The 21,148-nt window shown below is 43.3% G+C and overlaps 1 protein-coding gene and 1 pseudogene across 6 annotated transcripts in view; one reads left to right on the top strand and one right to left on the bottom strand.

Moving 5' to 3' along the window:
* The window catches only part of LOC148325142 (solute carrier family 53 member 1-like), a 280,462-nt gene that overhangs the window by 121,061 nt on the left and 138,253 nt on the right, over positions 1 to 21,148 (top strand). The window lies entirely within an intron of this gene.
* LOC148325146 (uncharacterized) overlaps positions 1 to 21,148 on the bottom strand; it is a 33,560-nt pseudogene that overhangs the window by 3,216 nt on the left and 9,196 nt on the right.

Here is a 21,148-nt window from a genome sequence, read left to right on the forward strand (position 1 = left end):
ATCCGAAATTACAATGCTCTCATAATAACTGGACCTTAATAGTGGGAGGAGCCTTCGGTCCAGAAGTAAAACGTCGCTCCTGCTGTAGGATTGATGTGCAGCTGAAAAAAAGCTAAATTGTCTCAACTCTGGATGCAAGTACCTCCATGCGTCAATTACTCCATATGCCTGGAGAAATGCCTCAATGGTCTCTGCTGACTTAGTATTTATTCCTGGGTGTTTAGATCACCTCCCAAAATTAGATTGTAGCTGTTTATGTCTGTTAGGTTGGAGAACAATTCACTAAAAAATTTTGGATTGTCCCAGTTCGGAGCGTAGACGCATGCTAATATCACCGACAAATTAAACAAGTGTACAATAACATATCAGCCATCACTGCCAGACATCACTTTCAAAGGCTCAAAATGTACATCTTTCTGAATAGCAATGGCTGTACCACGGAATTTGGCATTAAATTTGGAGTGAAAGATCTGCGAAAATCCACCCCTCCTCATCATACCGTGATTCTCATCAAGCAAATGTGTCTCAGTCAAAAAGGCTATACCAGTCTTCAGCTTTGATAGATGTGCAAACATTTTACTGCGTTTCACTGGGTGATTGATCCCTTTCACATTCCAGGTCAGCAATTTTGTAGTAGCCTCAAATCTACCCGGGTCAGGTGCAATCATATTGTGGCAAAAAACTAAATAATATTACCTCTCGGCAAGTAGCAGCATATGCAGATACTCCCTGATCAGACAGTAAAGTTGAACATTGACCGTGTGACACAAAAAGCAAAAAACACAGACAAAAACACGAAACACAAATCACAACAAACCCCATTTGCTGGCCCCTCCTCCAATGGGAGACTGCAAAAGTACCAATTCGACATTCCCTATTCGACAAAAACATACTCAAAGCATAACCTGTGGGGCTGCGCCCTACTAAAACCGCATAACATCAAAAACAAAGTAGTAGCCAGTCTAACCATAAACAAATGTCATCTTTAATACCTTGCATGAAAACGCCCTCCCAAACTAAAACGCCCTCGTCACAGAAATGGGTCTGAGATGCCATCGATAGATCAGGGATGAAAAGAAAAAGGTAAAAACAATAATAGTTACAGAAAATATAAAATCAAATAAAAAAATATGTGGAAAAAAACTACTTCAACTGACAGAATCAATACCTATAATTGACGGATGAAAACATAGAAAAAAAATAATAATACAATTAAAAAATATATAGATTATAAAACGTCTGCACACAGCTTGAAATGTATCTTGTCTGTTTTTAACCATACAAGACATTTTTTTGAATGATAGACAATAAGATAATTCCCTAAATTACATCCCAATACTTGGCTTGCCCATGCATTTCCATGTTAAAGCTATTACCCTCTTAGCCAGCTGGAGACTAGTGCTCAAAAATATTCTTTCATGGGGTTTCAAAGTTCATACATAAGTCAATAAGCCAATTTTAAAGAACTTTGGTTTTGGCTCAAGTCTAATCGAGAGGATCTTCTAAACCTTTAACCTAATTTCCTCAGCGAATTCCCCCACGCTTGGAGACTTCCAAAGGCCGTGAAAAGGGGATAGTTTTTGTAATCCACACCTATTCCATGTGCCAGGAATATTTACATTAAATTTGTTCAATTTTCCGGGAGTTATGTATACCCTCATCAGCCAATTGGATTGTAAAAGTCTCAAACGAGTATTGTCTGTGCCTGTATGAGCTGTTTTACATGCAATATTATGTAACATACTTACAGCATACATTTATACAATCTTTGCACTTGTTTGTTGTGCCTGTTTTTGGTTTACCTCCAATTACAGTGTTTTTACTTATTGCCATCTGTGTTGAGCAATCCTGTTTCTCATCCAGTCCACCCACTGACTGCAGTCGCAGACGCGTCTCCTGTTCGGGTGGTTAAAGATTAGCTTACCTGTCAAAGGTAGCACCTGTCTGCCATGTGGACCCACAAGCCGGTCTGCTTCTCGCACCTCTGCCTTTTCCTGTCCTGTCATCAATCTGTGTCAGGAGTACTTAAATACACTGCCGCTAAACTCCTTGGATTTACCTGCACATGCCCGAGGGCGACACGCCGCCACCGCTGCTTTTCCACTCGGACATCGCTCGTCAACCCCGTAGGTGATACATCTACCCCCGGACGGACTGCTGCCCACGGCGTTTTAGTCAGCCGAGCTAGGTCGACTAACACTAGTCATGCCAACGCAGCGGTCTGCTTAGGCTTACTCAACATTCGCTTACTCACGAGCAGGGGTCAGCTCTCTAGACTTATTTCATCATATTCCGGCAACACTACGGCACTTTTTTCACTTAATATCTTCCAACCACCCAACTCCCAAATCCAAGCCCTCCACTGCCTGCTCGATAACCTCCCTAAAAGCCAACCTACCATTAATTTAAAAAGTCCTAGAAAAAGTAGTCGCCACTCAACTCCACTCTCATCTAACCAGCAATAACCTTTATGAGCCCTTTCAGTCCGGTTTCCGTCCCCTCCACAGCACTGAATCGACTCTACTAAGTTACCTATGATCTCCTCATTGCAGCTGACTCCAGTTTGCTCTCCATTCTCATCCTTCTTGACCTGACTGCAGCCTTTCTCACCATCTCACACACCTCAATGAACTTTCTTCCATCTGCATCACCCACATTGCCCTCAACTGGTTCCATTCATACTTCAAGACTGCACTCAGTTCACCCAGCTACAATCCTTCTCATCCAAGTCCCTCCCAGTTGCCTCAGGTGTACCCCAAGGCTCAGTCCCTGGGCCCCCTATTTTTTATTATCGACCTCCTTCCCCTTGGCACCATTTTTCAAAAATTCAAAATCTCTTTTCATCGCTTTGCGGATGACTCCTGCAAACCCAGCATAGCATTCCCTTCTTCCTCCGTCAGTTCCTGTTTATCTAAAATCAATGACTGGTTTACTTATAACTTCATGTTTACCCCTCCCCTCAGGTCAAGAGTCTGGGTGTCATCCTCAATAGCATTCTATCTTCCCATGATCATATGTGGCAAAATATTGGTATGAAAATTAATAGATAAACGGTGGTTTGCGAAGGCGGCACGGTGGCCGACTGGTTCGCACAATGGCCTCACAGTGAGAGACAGCATCGGGCGTGGGTTTGATCCCGGCTCCGGCCATCCTGTGTGGAGTTTGCATGTTCTCCCCGTGCTTTCGTGGGTTTCCTCCGGGTACTCCGGTTTCCTCCCACATTCCAAAAACATGCATGGCAGGCTGATTGAACACTCAAAATTGCTCCTAGGTATGAGTGTGAGCGCGGATGGTTGTTCGTCTCTGTGTGCCCTGCAATTGGCTGGCAACCAGTTCAGGGTGTCCCCCGCCTACTGCCCGAAGATAGCTGGGATAGGCTCCAGCACCCCCCGCGACCCTAGTGAGGAGAAGCGGTACAGAAGATGGATGGGTGGATGGTTTGAAAAATAATGTCTGCATTAATTCTCGATCACTCCTAGGGGGTACCAGGCCCTTTTAGTTGGTTATTAGACAAAAAGGGGCAGAATTTGCCCTAATAAATGAAGGAACTACATTAAATACATGTGTGAATCCGAGTTTCCAGTTTAGTGTGTGACACTTTGATTTAAACACACACAACTCACACTGGATTTCAGTATATGACAATGGTTTCTTTCTATTCTCACTCAACATACATGAGATCACACTGCGTTCTACACTACTGAAGATTTAATACATGTGGATGTAAAAGGGGTAAAGTAAATATGGAAATACGGGGTGAATAAGAATGAATGGTTGTAAACCACGGGGAACAGGGTGAACCTATTTAAATTGGACGGACTTGTGCATAACTCTGTTTAATTCCCCATCAAATTATGTGTCAACTGTAACCCTTATGAAATTGCGAGCTACACTTAATGAACTGTTGGTCGGAGATCACCCGGACACAAGAAGTAGAGTGTGACGGTGCTCCGAGGAGAAGAGGCAGGAAGCTTGGAAAGATGAAGTCCAAAACAAAAATTCAAAGTTCAACCAAAGATAATGAAAAATAAAACTGAATCACAGCTCAGGGGGTTCTGAGTGCTCAGAGGGCGGCTTTTCTCAGTGATCACGTGACTCTGGCTCGAGTGGGGTGCAGAATCTTAGAGATAGTGCTCCCCCCGTGTTGGATTCAGCACACACCTTGCAGCCTTAGCAGTGGTGTATGAGAACCCGCCTGACAAAAAGTTAAGTACAGCGCACGTGCCACTGTTGGATAGTGGTACAAGGCGAAAAATGAAAGTTTGACCAAAAAAAGAAAATAGGAAAACTCTTTGTGTGAGCAAACGGATGATTTTGGAGAGGGAAAAGGAAGGCAGCTGAGAGGCCAGGAATAAGCTCGGCCAAAATTTAAGAGAGCGCCAAAAATGTTAAAAACAAAGATTGAGAGCAAGCCCAAAAATTGGGAGCGAGCCAACATTTACGACTTGGATAAGAGTCAGGACCAGAGAGAGGAAAAGGTTTAGCGCATCATTAAATAGAGGTTCTATGCAATTGAGCGAGTGGGGCCCTCCTCCTGTTTTGGGGTGTGACTGACCAAACTTCTTTGTTTGCCAATGGCGCGAAGAATTCACGTTCTTTTCTTTGGTTACTGGTAAAGTTTTCTTCTCGGATTTTAACAGCACACAAAGTTGTTCTTTTTGTTATTTTTCTTTACATATAAAAACATTAGTTCATGTAGAAATGATTGCATACAACACAGTGAAATGCAGGTTGAGTCCCTTAATATCTGTCGGATATTGTTTTCCGTTTTCCATGCAACCTGAGGAGAAGAGTTGAAATGAATACGTTGAAACAAAATTTTTAATCAGTTTCCAGCTGGAGATGCCGTAGCAGATTCATCTGCACACCCACCACTAGGCGTTGCACTTGCCCTGGTAATGTGCGTGTCAGTGGAGATGTGAGTGGAGGTCCGTTGTGGATTCGCTCAGACAAAGGATTCTTTGGCGTCACTTTGTCAAGTCAGCAATACGCTCGACCTGATGGCAACCTGATGGCGCATCCACCAGAAATATGTTAATTGAGATTAGTTGCTGGAAAGACATTGATTATGCTGATTTTTGTGAGTTGGTGTTTTCTGGCCAGACAAAAGAAGAGTTGTCTTGCCATAAATGTGCCAATGGTGGCTAGATCTGTGAAGAGTCAGGCTTCTGTTTGGATGATAGCCAGGCTTTGTAACTTTGATGATAGCCAGGCCTTCTCATGTGTATTCCGAAGTCCAGGGAAGGGGAAGATGACTGGCTTGCGTAGAGAACTGCACGTCTCTACCTGGTACGGCAGCTGCACTGAGGCAGACAGAGTGGGGCTCCAGAGGACAGTCAAAACAGTGCAGAGGATTATTGGCTGCCCTCTCCCCTCCCTGTCGGACATCTACACCACCCGGTACCTCAGCAGAGCTCTCAATATCATCAAAGACAATACCCACCCGAGCTCACACCTTTTCGACTTGTTCCCCTCTTTCTTCTTGAGAGCCATCTCCATGCTGGACTCTCACTCACTACTATCCTTACCTTCAGAACAGCGACATGTGTTTTTATTTATCCAATTCCGTATTTATTTTCTATTTCATTATTTAATCTTTAATCAATCTAATTTATATATTTAATTAAATTATTGGTGTATTGCGCTGGAGAGGGGAGCTCTCTAATCTCGTTGCGCACTGAGTACAATGACAATAAAGGGCTTTCTGATTCTGATTCTGATTCTGAATTAATGAAACTCTCTCCTCTTCGGCTTCCCCCACTAGTCCCTCCATAAACTTTAACTGTACAAAACTCAGCTGCTCATCTCATCACAAGAACACCCTCATCCCATCACTTCACCCCTGTTTTCCAGCAACTTCACTGACTTCCTGTCAAATTCCACATCCAATTTAAACTGCTCCTTTATACCTTCAAAGCCATCCATAACCTTGCCCCACCCTACAAGTCCGATCTACTGAACATCATCACTCCAGTCCGTGCCCTCAGATCCTCCTCCATTCACCTGACTGTTCCACCTGTCCGTCCCAGCACCATGGGGAGTAGAGCCTTAAGTCACTCTGCTCCCCAGCTTTGGAACTCTCTGCCACCTGACCTCCACAACACGCCGTCGTTCACCATCTTCAAATCAAAACTCAAAACTTACCTCTTTAAGTTCGCATACTCCCTCTGACAGCAACACATAATTTTGATTCCTCTTCTCTATTTTATTTTATTTATTTTTTATTATTATTTTATCATATATTTTTCTTACTGTGAACAGTTTGGTTTTAAGTACTTTTATTGATGTACAATGTCCTTGAAGGTCTTGAAAGGAAATTGCAAAATGGATTATGATTATAATTATAAAATTCAGAGATATGCCCTTTCTATAAGGAGTTTATGTCATCATTTCCTCAAGCCAATTGAGGTGCGGTCAAGACATATATTGATATATATTTTTTCTGATAAAGCTCCTCACCTCAAGGTATTTAAAAAATGTTTATGAGGAAGATCGTATTTCCTTAACTCCTCCAATGTCGGAATAATATCATTACAACTGTTGGAATTAGTCACCAAATAAATGTAAATTACTTGGTAATTAACATTTAATTAACCAAATTGTCAGGTTCGCCAATTTGACATATTGGGTTCATAGCTGAAAAGAGAGAGGCACCCGGATCAAGTGGATACAGAGAGGTCAATAAAGTTTATTTGGCAACTTCATCTCCCTTCTGTTCCTCGATGTTTTTCATACATTCCCTTTTATAACATCGAGGAATCAGATTACACTTCGAGAAATCAGATTACATTCAAGGGTGGTACAGTTCGTCTTCTCAAAAGCTGGTTTAGTCCGGTTTATGATTGGCGTGCCGCCATGGGTCACAGCTGACTTTGACGTCAACATCTTTTATCAGGACCCAGCACGATGTTGCTTGCTTCAGACTTCGATGCCAACTTATCAGGGCTCCTCACGATATTGTTTATTTCATCCTCACTTCTGAAGAAGTGCCACCGCCCTACCAATTGCAGACACCTCTCTGCAGTAAAGGTGTCCTCCTGTACCTCCACTCTGACTGTAAACACTCAAGCATAGTCCACTCCACTAATTTGCAACGTCATGTGCACCATGTATTGAAATAAAGTTGCGTCATGGCAAATGTATAATAACCTCTAAATATTATTCTAACATTCCCCCCTGTTTATTCTACATTTGCCCCAAAAATGATCATCAATGGAATTTCCAAAGATTTAATTCCATCAAATCATTAGCTTGATAGCAAATGTAAACCCCTCTATTTTTCTTTGTTTAACTTTAATGTATTTGAGCGTTTTGGATTAACGAATAGGATCTCCCAGGTAAATTCAGTCATCATCATCAACTTGGTCATCAGTGTCTCCTCCATCACCAGCACCTCTGTAATTAATCAAAGGATCTATTTCCTGTAGTTTGGAATTTGTTGGAGCGAGAGCTGTTGAGATAAGTCGGACAAGCAAAGCGCGAATGCAGGTAATACAACAATATCCACACAGTACAAGGATTGAGGTGAACATTGTTATAGAAATCATTACAGAAAATACCATATTTTTATATTTACCAAACGTTTTGTTCCACCACTCATCCCATGCAGAGGTAGTCACACCTCTGAGTGTTCCTTCAGCTTATGCTTCAGGGTGCGCAAGCCTGCAATGGCTCTTGTGAGGGACCCTTCCGGAGAAGTGTTGTTAGGAATGAAAGTACAAAATTGATCCCCAAACATGGCGCAAACCCCTCCTCTCTCTGCCAACAGCATGTCAACCGCGATGCGGTTTTGAAATGCCATGAGTGATGTTGCTGCCAATTGTTCTTTTGGACCAATTTTACGTCACCCCAGATGGAAGGACGACGAAGGACCAATTGTTCTTTAATAGCTATAAATCCTTCTTCAATGAAGTTCCCCAATCTTTGCACGTTATAGTGTATGTAATTTATTCGATCCACATTCTTATTCGGTGTAATCCAAAGAAGAATGGACTCGAACCCTGCTGCGATTTGATTTACCAACTTATACTCATCTGGTACGCCCCTTGGTTGGCCAATTGCATCCAAATAGGTCACATCACCATCCCTCCAGGAAGCACTTCGTCTTTTCCTGGCGTAATAATAGTGGAATTCGTGGGCTTCAACTGCTCTTTGAATGTCCCTTGCTGTGGATGGAAAAATAGACACTGGTAAGCGAAGTGACACCAATGCACAAGTTCCAACGGCGTCCTTTAATGAATCAAATAATTTTGTACCCCCGCACCACCACCACACATCACTGCGTGGTAGTAGTGTACCTGCTTGGAGCACAGTTGTCTTACACCACGCTGATGATAAGCTTCCCACTCTATTTTGTGTTCCTGTGAGATCAACACAAGTAAAGTTAGCCACTGCCACATCGGTAGAAAAGATAGGCTTATCTTTCGTTGCCTTAATCGCAGGGTACACATCATTCCAAGCAATGTAGTCCGCATTAGGTGTTAATTTCGTCATTACTTCTAAAAGGCATGTTGATGGAAGAGCTGTTGGAATTACTCGTAGTAATGGTCTCGGACACATGCATGAAACACAGCTTTTAGTGCAACCAAAACTACACAACACAAAATCTCAATTTTTATCCACGCGAAAATCATGTCAACCGAGAGACCCCTAATAGGGTAGGGTTGAGATGACTTTTTACAATGCACAAGGTGTATGTTGCTTGGGGAAACTGTCCTCGTTTTGGGCTTATGTTTCCCTGACAATTGTGTCGAGCGCAGATCATACAGGCTCTACAAAAAAATCTTTTGAGAAAAAATTAAAACCATATGTTGTATAAAATTGGTTTATCTGTCTTACCATACCATCCCTCCTGTACTCAATGCGTGTTCGTTTTTATATTCAAAGATGTCAAAGACTCAATAACTGATCCAAGTTTTGTTACGATAATTTCTTAAATTCGCTGCAGCTCAGGAAACTAGGACAAGTCAGATATCTGGGCGGCTTTTCTTATCCGCACAAGGACCTGCACCTTAATGAGTGCAGTATGACAAAAATCGCTTTCTACAAGGTTGTCCTCACATTTTATATGATTTCTCTAGCCAGGTTTCTTTGCCAAAGGTAATGAAGGTTGAAGTCGGTAGTCCTCGCTCCCTCCCACAGCGCGGGTCCACGTCCAAGGGAAGGTCATTCCCAGGTTGATTGTCGTCGGGATGGTTGATTCTGTTGATTTCCGTCTGGTTGTATGGCTTTTCCCAATGCTGGCACCCACCTGGTTGTTCAATGGTATATCCATCCCCAGGCTGGCATCCCCCTACAATCTTGTCTTTGTGCAATTGTGTGCGTGTGTACACAGACCTCAAATTGTACTGTCTTTACGATGTGTAAGACAGTGCATCTGGTCGATAGGGCTGTGGCCAGTCGCTGTCCGGTGGCTCGCTCCATCTTCCTGAGAGGGGTGTGTTTGCCACGGAAAACCCTCTCTCCACTGTGGTCTTTTGTCGGTACACTGGAGTGAGCGTGGCGTCATTAGGGATGTCAGCAGGGAACCTGAGAAGCTTGCAGTGCGACTGGTGGATCCAGCCGCCACGCCCCTAGACTTTTGCTGCCGTAGGGGTCACTGCACTCACCTGGTGATGGCCGTCCCATCGTTCACTGTCCCAACGGGGTCATCTCAACACCTTGAGGAAGATTTGGTCTCCCACACAGACGTGGTCTGTCTGTGGATCAGACCATACTGGCAAGTCATTGCATCTATGCATCTCTTTTCGGTCAAACATGTTTTTCATGTGGACTGGGACCGATGTGTCAGTTACTGGTGGTTCTGATGAGTCAAAATCTTGAAGTCTATATGCGCGGCCACATGGGATTTCGAATGGGGATCGTGTTCTTCCTTCAGCTGGCACTATCCTCATTGCTGTGTCAACGATTGGAACACAGTCGGGCCGGTTCTCTCATTGTCTTAAATCTGGTTATAGCAGTGCAGTTAGAGCGTTCCACAAGTCCTGCAGACTTTGGGTGGTACGCGCAATGACGCTTTAAGTCAATTTGCAGCAGCTGTCCCAATTTTGTTAAAGTGTCATTCACAAAATGCGTGCCATTGTCACTTCGAATCACTCTTGGAAGACCAAATGTTGTGATAATTCGATTACAGTGCTTTTACAACTGTCTTAGAATCAGCATGTGCCTTTGTTGTCCCAACATGTACGTTCAATAAGTGGTGCATTTTTCTGACGTGAGATCAAAATGTCAAGTTGATTTATTGTGTGTGTGTTCATTTCCCCTTTTAATAGTGTTGCGCCACCGATGGGGATACGTCTGGCTGCAGCCTTCGCGGCATTGTCAGCGAGGCGGTTTCCAATTGTAATCGCGTCTTTTCCTTTTAAGTGAGCTTCGCATTTACAAATAGCTCCTTTGTCCAGCAGTTGTACAGCGCTCAGCAACTGCTGGACAAGTGCTTTATGCAGAACTTATTTTTCGGTTGTCGTTTTAAAGCTCCTGTTTGCCCAATGTCGACAGAACACGTGAACTGAACCCCATACATATTGGCTGTCAGTCCACATTGTAACATGTTTTTTAGAAAACATCTTCAATCCTGGATCAGCGCAGACAATTCTGCTGGTTGTGCTGAACATACAGTTTTCAGTGTCCCTTGAAACAAAACCTTGATTTGCATTGTTACAGCAAATCCCACACTGTTGCGGCCGTCTCCCCCTTTGCTTGCTGATCCGTCAACAAAAACTGTCTCTCCTGTCGGTAGAGGGGTGTCCATGAGGTCAGGTCGCGGTTTGGTGGTAATTTGGACGCGGCTTTCCCAGTCGTGTGGAGTGCCATCTACAGATGCAGGAAGGAGTGACGCCGGGTTGAGCGCAGCGCACCTTATGAGTGTGCGGTGTCACTGTGACAATAGGGTCGCCGTGCAATCTAAATGTCGTGCGGAGGACAGAAATGTAATTTTTTATTCCAAAAAAGGACCGCGACTGCGTGTGGCACTTTCAACGTTAATTGGTGGAACAAGATAATCTCCGCTGACGCCTCAACCGCTAAAGCAGCGGCGAGGACTGCTTGAACACAATCTGGCGTGGCTCTCACCACAGAATCCTATTGTTGTGAATAGTATGCAACTTGTCTATTTTTTCCTCAGAGTTTCTGCAGCAACACGGCGTTTTTTGCAGTCACAGCTCAAATGGTTTGTCGGAATTTGGTAGTGCTAGCATAGCTGAATCAATGAGTTCACGCTTGACAAGTTCAAAAGCTTTGTCAGCCTCATGTGTCCAAATTCTCAAGGTCAAACATATGTTTAATATGCCCCTCAATATCTTCATCACTGTCACTGTCGGAGGGGGAATCCAGTGGGTTGGACATCAATTTGCAGTCCGAAGCCCCTCTGCGGTCATTCATTTTCAGATGAATCATCAACACGGCGTCGACTAGGCTTAGTGTTGGCCTCACAGTAATGAGCGCGATGACCTCTTTGACCGCAGTTGAAGCACGTGCCTTCTTTGAGCTTCTGGTGTTTTTGGGTGAAAGTTTGGACAAGTGAAATTGAATTTTTTTGTTTTTTACGTCACGTGATCCTCCTTTGTTATCGCGACTCGGTCCTGAAAAATTTATGTTTATGTCAGGTTTAATCACCTAAGCATTCTCTTAACACAGACAAATAAAGAAAGAATTTATCGTTCTACTCTTGAGGAGAACGAACGGAGGTGTGCTCAGTTACATCTCCAAATTTGCTCTGAAGCACACTCCTCAGAGCCCCTTATTTTATTGGGGAATCCCTACCTAAACAATGCTTTCTGCTCTAAGGAATGAAGGGGGGAGAACCAACAGGAACATACAAATATTTCATACAAGAAAGGAAAAATAGACATCAATGGCAGTTGTTAACTGATTGAGAAGACAGATATGCCTTTTAGTGCTCTAGCACAAATGTCTCAGTCCTTTTGTTTCAGAGTTGTGTCTCGGGCACACCTCCCTTGATGTTGAAGCTGTTGATCTAATCCTCAAGCATTTGCTTCTCCTGAGGGTCTTCTCATCCATATGGTTCAACCAAAGGTCACACTGTGGAAAAATTCCTTTGCTATACTTGTAGAGTCACGTATGGGATAACTTATTTAAATTCACCCTTACAGTTTATAACAGGACGTTCTGCTTTTTTATTTGTCTGCTCGACACGGTCACAATTTCATGCATAATTTAGGATTTCCTCCATTTGACAAGTGAGCCAATTTAAATTGTTTTTCTTACATAATTGCAAATTTCTGATCGAACTTGATTCAGAAAGTGTTGTTTCAGATGGGAGTAAAACAATTCCCGTTGATCCTCTGAAATTCCGCTGTACAATTTGAAAACAGTGTGCAGTCTGTGAAAGAAATCATCCACAGGCTCTTCTGGTTTCTGGGTGCACTTCTCAATTTCCTTTGGATCAAGGTTTTTTTTTAACGTGTCGGCACGTTTCCATAATTCCGCATAACTGTCCGCTCTCGGGACGTGTCAGTTCTTCAGGGAATGAACTGTCCATTTATTTGTCTTGGATTAAATTGTTGAACTATGGCGTCATATTCAGACCCTGTTGTTAGTGACACTAGTTTCAAAAATTCCCCTGATTTAGGCGGTGACTATGGACCATGTCTCTAATTTAAAACGAACGCATCAGAATCGTCATTCAGATTTGGGAGTGATCTCGCAATGTTTCTATATTCAGCTGGGGTCCATGGTCTGTACACAAAAATAGGATCACCATTTTGGATTGGTAATTATCATACAGTTGATGACTCATGTCTGGCATCAGTGGAGTGGTTGGATTCATAATTAGTACGACTCCACTGAACCTTTTGAACGGGTCTGAAACTGGTTTTGGTTATGATTTGCTTCGTATGATTTTTTTGTTCTGTTTTTTTATCAGGTATTTCACCTGTTGCTTGAGAATATGATAGCGAAGACGTATCTTAAGACAATATAATTTTGTATGTGTGCCTTTGGCGGTGTATTACCTGTGACTCGGTGGTGCAACAAAACCACTGTTCAATGTGGGTGTTGTCTTTTCTCTTCTTTCTGTTTCTAAGAGACAATTTACTGAGAAGTCTGTCCAATTCTTCACAGTTGTCCACATTCGCAGAAAATTTATATTTTTCCTGCCACTTTCCGGTAAATTTTGTGTTTCCTTTATCGACATTTTTTTTTTATTTCAGCCTCAGAAAGTGGAAAATTAATTGTCTTTGTCGACTTTGTATGCATTAAATTTTCTTCTACTATATTACATTAACGATCGATTCCTCACATCGGAAATTACGATATCCAGAACCCGGAAGCCATAGCAAAACCCGCAGTAGCGCAAACTGAAGCAGTTCCCACTCCATACAACGGAAAAACTTTGACCTCTACGCCATGATCGGATCCAAAACGGTGACACGTAAATGACTTCTTTGGCATGAGTTTTACTAAAATTGCAAAAGATTTTAAATCCATTCATTTACATTTACGTCTGTAGATCATGGCATCCAAACGAAAAACGGTAATGACCGCGGAAGAGAGTGAAATGCCTCCGATTAAGCAAAGTAAAAAAACAAGGAATCGATTCTGGCTCAGAGTTGGGCTCAGTTTTCCTGCTCAGAGGAAATTGCTTGCGGCTTGACGGACGAAGTGCAGCGGCGTAAATGAACGTGTCCTGGAATACTTTAACTGTCGTTGTGCTGAAAACTTCCCGCGAACTGGACTACTAATTAGAGAGAAGGCTAGTTCAATAGCGCTATCTAAGGGCATAGTGGACGATGAAGCGTCCCCCGGCTGGTTTCAAAAGTTCGTTGCACAACATCAGCTGAGCAATGCCGTCTTGTGTGGTGAGGGAGGGTAGGTAAAGTTAGAGAGTGAGTGAGTGGAAGAAAAAGCTGAAACTAAAAAAACAAAAACACTGTATTTTGTTTCACGCACGTGTTGCGAGCATTATAACAAGCTTGTGTGTGAGGAAAGATAAAGACAAAGATAAAGATGGCCTTTATTTGTCCCACAATGGGGAAATTTGCAGTGTTACAGCCGCAAAAATATAGATCACACAGAGGCGGCGGTGTAATGTAGCCGTTAATGTATAACATGAGCAGCAGACATTCAGAAAAAGCGAACCAATGTGAATATTCACAGTATATACACAAATCCCCATGTATATCCACACATATATCCCACAACATATACAAGTGTAAGAAACACTCCTAATGTCTGTCCATGGTACAGAGGGGGAAATAAAAATGCTGCAATTATAAAAATACTGCAATGATAAAAATATTGCAATGATAAGAATACTGTAATGCTAAACAAAATGCAGCATTGGTCAATAAGTACACCATCGGATAAAAGTACAGTAGTATTGTGTTGCTTCCTAGGACAGCACAATTGCCCTAATTCCCGCCCGTTTGTAGACTAGAACCAATGTTCTTGTAAAACAGTCTGACAGCAGCCGGCAGGAAGGAGCGTAGAAATCTCTCTTTCGCACAGCGAGGGTGTAGCAGTCCATAGGAGCTGTGGAGTGCTCTAAGAGTGTCATTGAGGGGGTGGGCTGGGTTGTCTAGCATTGATGACAGTTTTGCCGTCATCCTACTGAGTCCACAGAGTCCAGGGAGGAGCCCAGGACCGAGTTGGCCCCCCTCACCAGTTTGCCCAGCCTATTTTTGTCCCGGCTCAAAATGCCGCTGCCCAGGAGACCACTCCATAGAAAATGACCGATGCAACCACCGAGTCATAGAAGTTCCTGAGGAGTGTCCCCTGAGCGCCAAAGGAGCTCAGCCTCCTGAGTAGGAAAAGAGTTGGCCCTCCTCACCAGTTTGTCCAGCCTCTTTTTGTCCCGGCTCAAAATGCTGCCTGCCCAGGAAACCACTCTATAGAAAATGACCGATGCAACCACCGAGTCATAGAAGTTCCTGAGGAGTGTCCCCTGAGTGCCAAAGGAGCCAGCCTCCTGAGTAGGAAAAGTCTGTTCTGACCCTTCCTATAGAGAGCGTGTGTGTTTATTGTTCAGATGAACACCCAGGTACTTGTAAGTTGAAACTCTCTCAACATCTGTTCCCTGGATATTCACTGGTGCAGGTGGAGAGTGCCGACGCCTGTAGAAATCCACCGCCAACTCTTTGGATTTCCCAGCATCGATCTGGAGGCGGTTCTGTTGACACCAGTCCAAAAAACCCTGAGTGAGTTCTCTGTACTCCCGATCGTCTCCGTCACTGATGAGGGAAACAATTGCAGAGTCATGAGAGAACCTCTGCAGGTGATAGGAAGGCGTATTGTATTTGTAATCCGAGGTGTAGAGGGTGAACAGGAAGAGGGCCAAAACAGTTCCCTGCGGTGCCCCCGTGCTGCAGAGGAGCACGTCAGACATACAGTCATGTGTTCTTATGTCTTATGTATGCTGGTTTGTGAGGTAGTCGTGGCTCCATGTGATGAGGTGCTGGGCCACTCTCGCCAGCTCCGGCTTGTCTCTCAATAGGGTGGGCTGTATGGGGTTGAAAGCACTGGAGAAATCAAAGAACATGATCCTCACAGTGCTCCCCGCCTTCTCCAGGTGGGAGAGTGAAATGTGGAGCAGGTAGATGATGGTATCATTCACACTGATGCCAGGTTGGTATGCAAACTGGAGTGGGTCCATTGAGGAGCTCACCAGGGGTTGCCGGTGGACGAGGACCAATGTCTCCTGGGTCTTCATCAGATGAGACGTCAGCTCCACTGGTCTTAAGCTGTTGAGCTCCTTCGGATGGGGGGTCGTTTGCACTGGGACTAGGCAGGATGTTTTCCACAGCTGGGGGACTCTGCCCAGCTTCAGGCTCAGGTTGAACATATGCTGGACGATTCCACACAGCTGGTCTGCGCAGGAGGAGCTGGGAGCTAATGCCATCCCCGCCTTCATCTTCCTCAGCTGGTTCTTCATCTGAGATGTTGTGAGGAATTACGCTGAGCAGGAGGAAGTGGTGGGCTGGGAACTGAAGACTGTGGGGGGAAGGGGGGGGACGGTGTTGTTTGCAGCAGGAGGGGTTGGTGGGGGCTGCAGCAGGGGAGACTGAACGTGGGCAGGCATCTGATATAACCTTTTGAAAAATAGGTTCAACTCATTTGCCCACTGAATGTCCCCCCCCCTTTCTGGGTCTTTGGTTGTCCGTGGCCTCAGATGGTCTTCAGGCCCCCCAGACATCCCTGGCATTATTCCGCTGCAGCCGTCCCTCCGTCCTCATCCTGTAGGACTTTTTCCCCTCTCTAATCCTCCTCCTCAGCTGGCCTTGCACTCTCTTCAGCTCCTCCATGTCGCCTGACACAAAAGCCCTCTTTTTCTCCTCCAGGAGAGCTTTAATGTCTGGTGTGATACAGGGTTAATTGTTGGAGAAACACCTTATTGTCCTGGTGGATATGGTTTTCTCCATTCAGAAATTATTATATTGTGTAATAGTGTCCGTTAGACCATTAATGTCCTCCCCGTAGGCTTCACTGAATACTTCCTACAAAGTTGTGTTGACCCCGTCCTTTAAAGCTGCCTTGGCTTCTCCCAAACCATCTCTGAACTGTGCGTGTCACAGCTGGCAGCCTGTGGACCAAAAGTTTGTACACAGGCAGGTGAGCCACCAAGTTGTGATCAGCTTTGCCCAATGGGGTGAGGTACAGTGATGTGTACGCCTCCTTGCTGTTTGCATCGAAAAGGTCCGATATTTTATTGTCTCTGGTGTGGTAGGTGACATATTGTGTGAATGAAGGCAGAGAGGAGGAAGGTGAAGCATGATTGACGTCACCAGAGATGAGGACCAGGGCGTTTGGGTGCTGTGTTTGTGTCAGGTTTAAATGCCCTGACGCCTTTTGGGAGATCTTACTGAAATAACTTACTAAATCTAACGGCAGAAATAAAACGCTAGCTGAAAGGCCAGAAGGAACCAGACACTGTTGTTCATTTTCACCGCCGGTGGGGGAAAAGAGTGGGACAGAGAGGCCGCGAGCAGCAGCTCGCCCACTTGCAGCCACTCCGTGCGACTCCTCCCTCTCCTCCTTTCACCGGCTCTGCTTTTATTAGCTTGACTCAAGAATCACAAGGAGACAAGAAATTAAAGTACAATGGTCTGTTTAGCCTAAATTAATCACCAGAAGACAGTAAAACATCAATAACTAATCACCAGGAGACAGTAAAACATCAATAACTAATCACCAGGAGACAGTAAAACATCAATAACTAATCACCAGGGACTCCAGCAGGCAGAAAATCACAACTCACAGTGTAAAGGTCAGTTTAACTAATCACCAGGGACTCCAACAGGCAGAAAATCACAACTCACGGTGCAAAGGTTACTTTAACTAAACACATCTTCAGGATGGAGTGTGTGTGTGTGTGTGTTAAAATAAGAAGTAAGTGTCTATGTGTGTGTGTTTAAGCATTAATAAGTGTAAAAAACATGATTATGAATACACAAACTGATTACCTATCCTCGGCCCATCTTACATTTCCCCCCTGTTGTGGATTTAAAAATCATGTCCTTACGGCTTTAAGACAGATCATCATAATTAAATCATACAACAGTGTGATCATCAGTGGAGGGGCGAAAACCCTCAGTAGGGACAAAATTCCCCTCCTCCCTTCCGGCGTAGAACGAGATCCTCATAATTTGATGACCATCAGGGAATAAAACATATATATATAAAAAAAACATTTCAATATGCCTTGTGAAAAATAACAAAACTGTCTCCACGCAGAGCTTGTCTTTGGTGGAGGCCCTTGCCTCGTTGTAGGAGAGGACAGCCGTCCTTACCTCCCGGATCTTCGTGTGTGGTGTATGTGTGTGCACGTATTGGGTCAGGGGCAAAAAGGGTCCATGTGTTTTTAGGTTTCAGTGTCTAGTTCGAGTTCGTCATTGTCCAGTTCGAGTTCATCATTCTCAACATCAATCAGGTTGTAATGGTACATTTGGGCATAGGAACAATGCAACATGAACAGACTACACATACAATTAAAACTATAATTATCCCGATAAATTGTGTCTTTCAAATTTTTCATAGTGGTCATAACATCAATAATTGTTTCATTTTACTAAAAATTTAAATGCAGTAATGTTCTCCAATCAAGGCTGAAATTTATTTGTTATGTACGTCATTAATTTCCAAACAATATCTAATTTTTTTGTTCTGTGGCTTCAACATTCGTATCTGTGGCTGGTTGTGTGGTTCTGATGTGCGTGTGGTCCGAGATTGTGACTCAGGTGGACTCCTTTTCGAGGGATTCGCGTCGCTAGGCCTTTCAGCTTGCACTGCGACTGGTGGATCCAGTCGCCACGCCCCGCGACCTTTGCTGCCGTCGGGGTCACTGCCATCATCTGGCGAGGGCCATCTCAGCATTCACTTGTCCCAACGAAGTTGTTTCAACACCTTGAAGAAGAGTTGGTCTCCCACACGGACGTGATTTCTCTGTGGATCAGAACACACTGACCAGTAATTGTGTCTTTGCATCTTTTTTCGGTCAAACTTGTTTTCCATGTGGACTGGGACCGATGTGCCAGTCGCTGGTGGTTCTGATGAACCTGAGAGTCTGTGTGCAGCCATATCGGATTTCGAAAGGGGATAGTGTCCTTCCTTCGGCTGGCACTATCCTCATTGCTGTGATTGAAACACAGTCTGGCCATTGTCTTTTTTGTTTCTCTCATTGTCTTAATATTGTCTGGCCTTAACAGTTCCATTAGTGCGTTCCACAAGTCCTGCAGACTGTATGCACAATGACGGTTTGAGTCAATTTTGCAACAACTGTCCCACTTGTTACAACATCATTCACAAAATGCATCCTTTTCACTTTAAATCGCTCTTGAAATTCCAAATGTCAGGATAATTCGATTACACAATACTTTTTCCAACTGTTTTAGCATCATCATATGTTGTTGGAAACAACTTAACCCATTTTGAAAACATATTAATTACAACCAAACAATATTGCATCTCAAACAAATAACATTTTGTCTAGAAAAACGTTTTTTTTGGTTGAAAAGACTGTATGTGGGAACAATTTCATATCATACTTCCCCTCTCTTGACACACAGCTATGCTGGTGTGTCACTCTTGTTACTTTTTTAATCAATGAATTAGGCAGCCAGGATTTGCCATCTGCCAATTTGCTGATCCTGTCCTCAGCAATGTTTGCACCTTTGTTATCCCAATGTGTGCATTCAATTAGTGGTGTATTTTTCCTTGCGTGATATCAAATTGTCAAGTTGATTTGCTGCGTGTGTGTGTGTGTGTGTGTGTGTGTGTGGTCATTTTCTCTTATAGTAATGCAGGGCCGACTTTGAGGTCATGCCTTGGGCTGCAGCCTTCGCTGCATTGTCAGCGAGGCAGTTTCCAATTATAATTGGGTAATTTTTATTAAGTTAGTTTTGCTTTTTCAAAAAACTATTTAAACATGTTTTATGCACAACTTTTCTTTTCCTGTTGTGGTTTTAAAACCCTTGTTTGCCCAATGTCGACAGAACACATGAACATTTATCTTGACTGTCAGTTCACATTGTAAATACAACCCATACAAGATGGGAAACCCCAAATTTTGACTAGCTCACACCCGCCTACGCTCTTCCTGCTTATTCTAACAATTTCTCTCTTACAAATTATCTGTTTTGTGACCTTGGTTCTCAAACGCTTCTACTCCTCATCAGTCCGGAATGTGCACCTCATTTCTTTCTTATCAGTCTGGAATGTGCACCTGGTTTTTGTGTCTTACACGCCTGAATCAGTGCAAAACATCATGCTGCTTGTCCTGTACATACAGAATTTAGTATCCCTTGTAACAAAATTTATATTTGCAATCTCCCAAAACAAAAAAAAATGTTCCTCCAGTCGGGAGAAAAATGTCCTAAAAAAAAAATGTCCATAAGGTCAAGTCGCGGTTTGGTGAAAATTTGGAGCGGCTCCCACAGTCGTGTGGCGCCTTCTACTGGTCCAGGAAAAAGTGACGCTGGGCTGAAACGCACCGCACCTTATCAGTGTAATGTGTCCCTGTGACAATTAGGTCGCCGTGCAATGTGAATGTGGTGGACAAGAATGTAATCTTTTAATTCTTTAAGCAGCAGTGAAGACTACTTGAACACACTCTGACGTGGCTCTTACCACGGGTTCGAATTATTGTGACTAATATGCAAATGGTTTCACTTTCCTGTGTTTCTGCAGCAACACAAGTCCATGAAGCCATTTTTTGCAGTCACTGTTTACTCAATGCTCATAGTAATTTGGTAGTGCGTTAAGATGCTTTGTCGATACAATCTCCTTTTTGGTCTCATGTTCCCTTGAAAATTATGTTTACTACACACTAGACATGACCTACAAAAATTTTAAAAAGGTTTGTTGTCCTAGCCGTACTATGGATATCAATCCCCCCTGTTGAGACATGGGAATTTCCATGACTCAATTTAGCAGTTAAATATCAAGTTGGTAGTGCTAACACATCTTAATCAATGAGTACATGCTTGACAAGTTCAAAAAGCTTTGTCAGCCTCAAGTGTTCAAAAATTTTTCTCTTCCGCAAATGTCATTGCCTGGTCATAAATGATGTCCAGCAATGGTCGTGTGATTTCTGAGTAATTTGCAATTCATGGTACAAAAAAAATTACACACTTCTATAAAAACATCATTTACTTCTCTGTTATTGGTTTTAAGGCTCTGGCAATGTTTTTTCTATTTGCTTATCACTGATAATGCGCCCTTTTAAAGTTTTGACGTTTGTTTAAATTCGCCCTTGCTTATTGACTCTGATATTAAGGTCCAATTGTGTCAGTGCATCCCGGCCTAATAAGTAAAAACGCATGTTGATGTAGAACTGCTTCTACACTTATTTTTATGTTTGTTTTTTACGTCACGTGATCCTCCGTTGCTATCACAACTCGTCCTGAAAAATTAATGTTTATAACAAGACTTTCTGCTTCCTCCTTTTTCCTTCCTTTTCCTTCCTTCTGCTCAACACGTTCATGCTTTTTGTGCATAATTTAGAATTTTCTTTTCCATTTTACAAGTTAAATTAGGTTGTTTTCTTTAAAAAGCCTTTAATTTTCTTTTCTTCACCTAATCACAAATTTCCTATCATAATAATAATAATAATAATAATATTCCCATTATTAGTCCCACAATGGGGAAATTCGAGATTCGAACCCAGGCCTCCTGGGGAGACTGGGTCCTGAACGCG

Source organism: Idiotropiscis lumnitzeri, chromosome 12 (assembly GCF_059441095.1).
Source record: "Idiotropiscis lumnitzeri isolate Australia: NSW breed Sydney's pygmy pipehorse chromosome 12, RoL_Ilum_1.0, whole genome shotgun sequence".
Taxonomy (NCBI): domain Eukaryota; kingdom Metazoa; phylum Chordata; class Actinopteri; order Syngnathiformes; family Syngnathidae; genus Idiotropiscis; species Idiotropiscis lumnitzeri.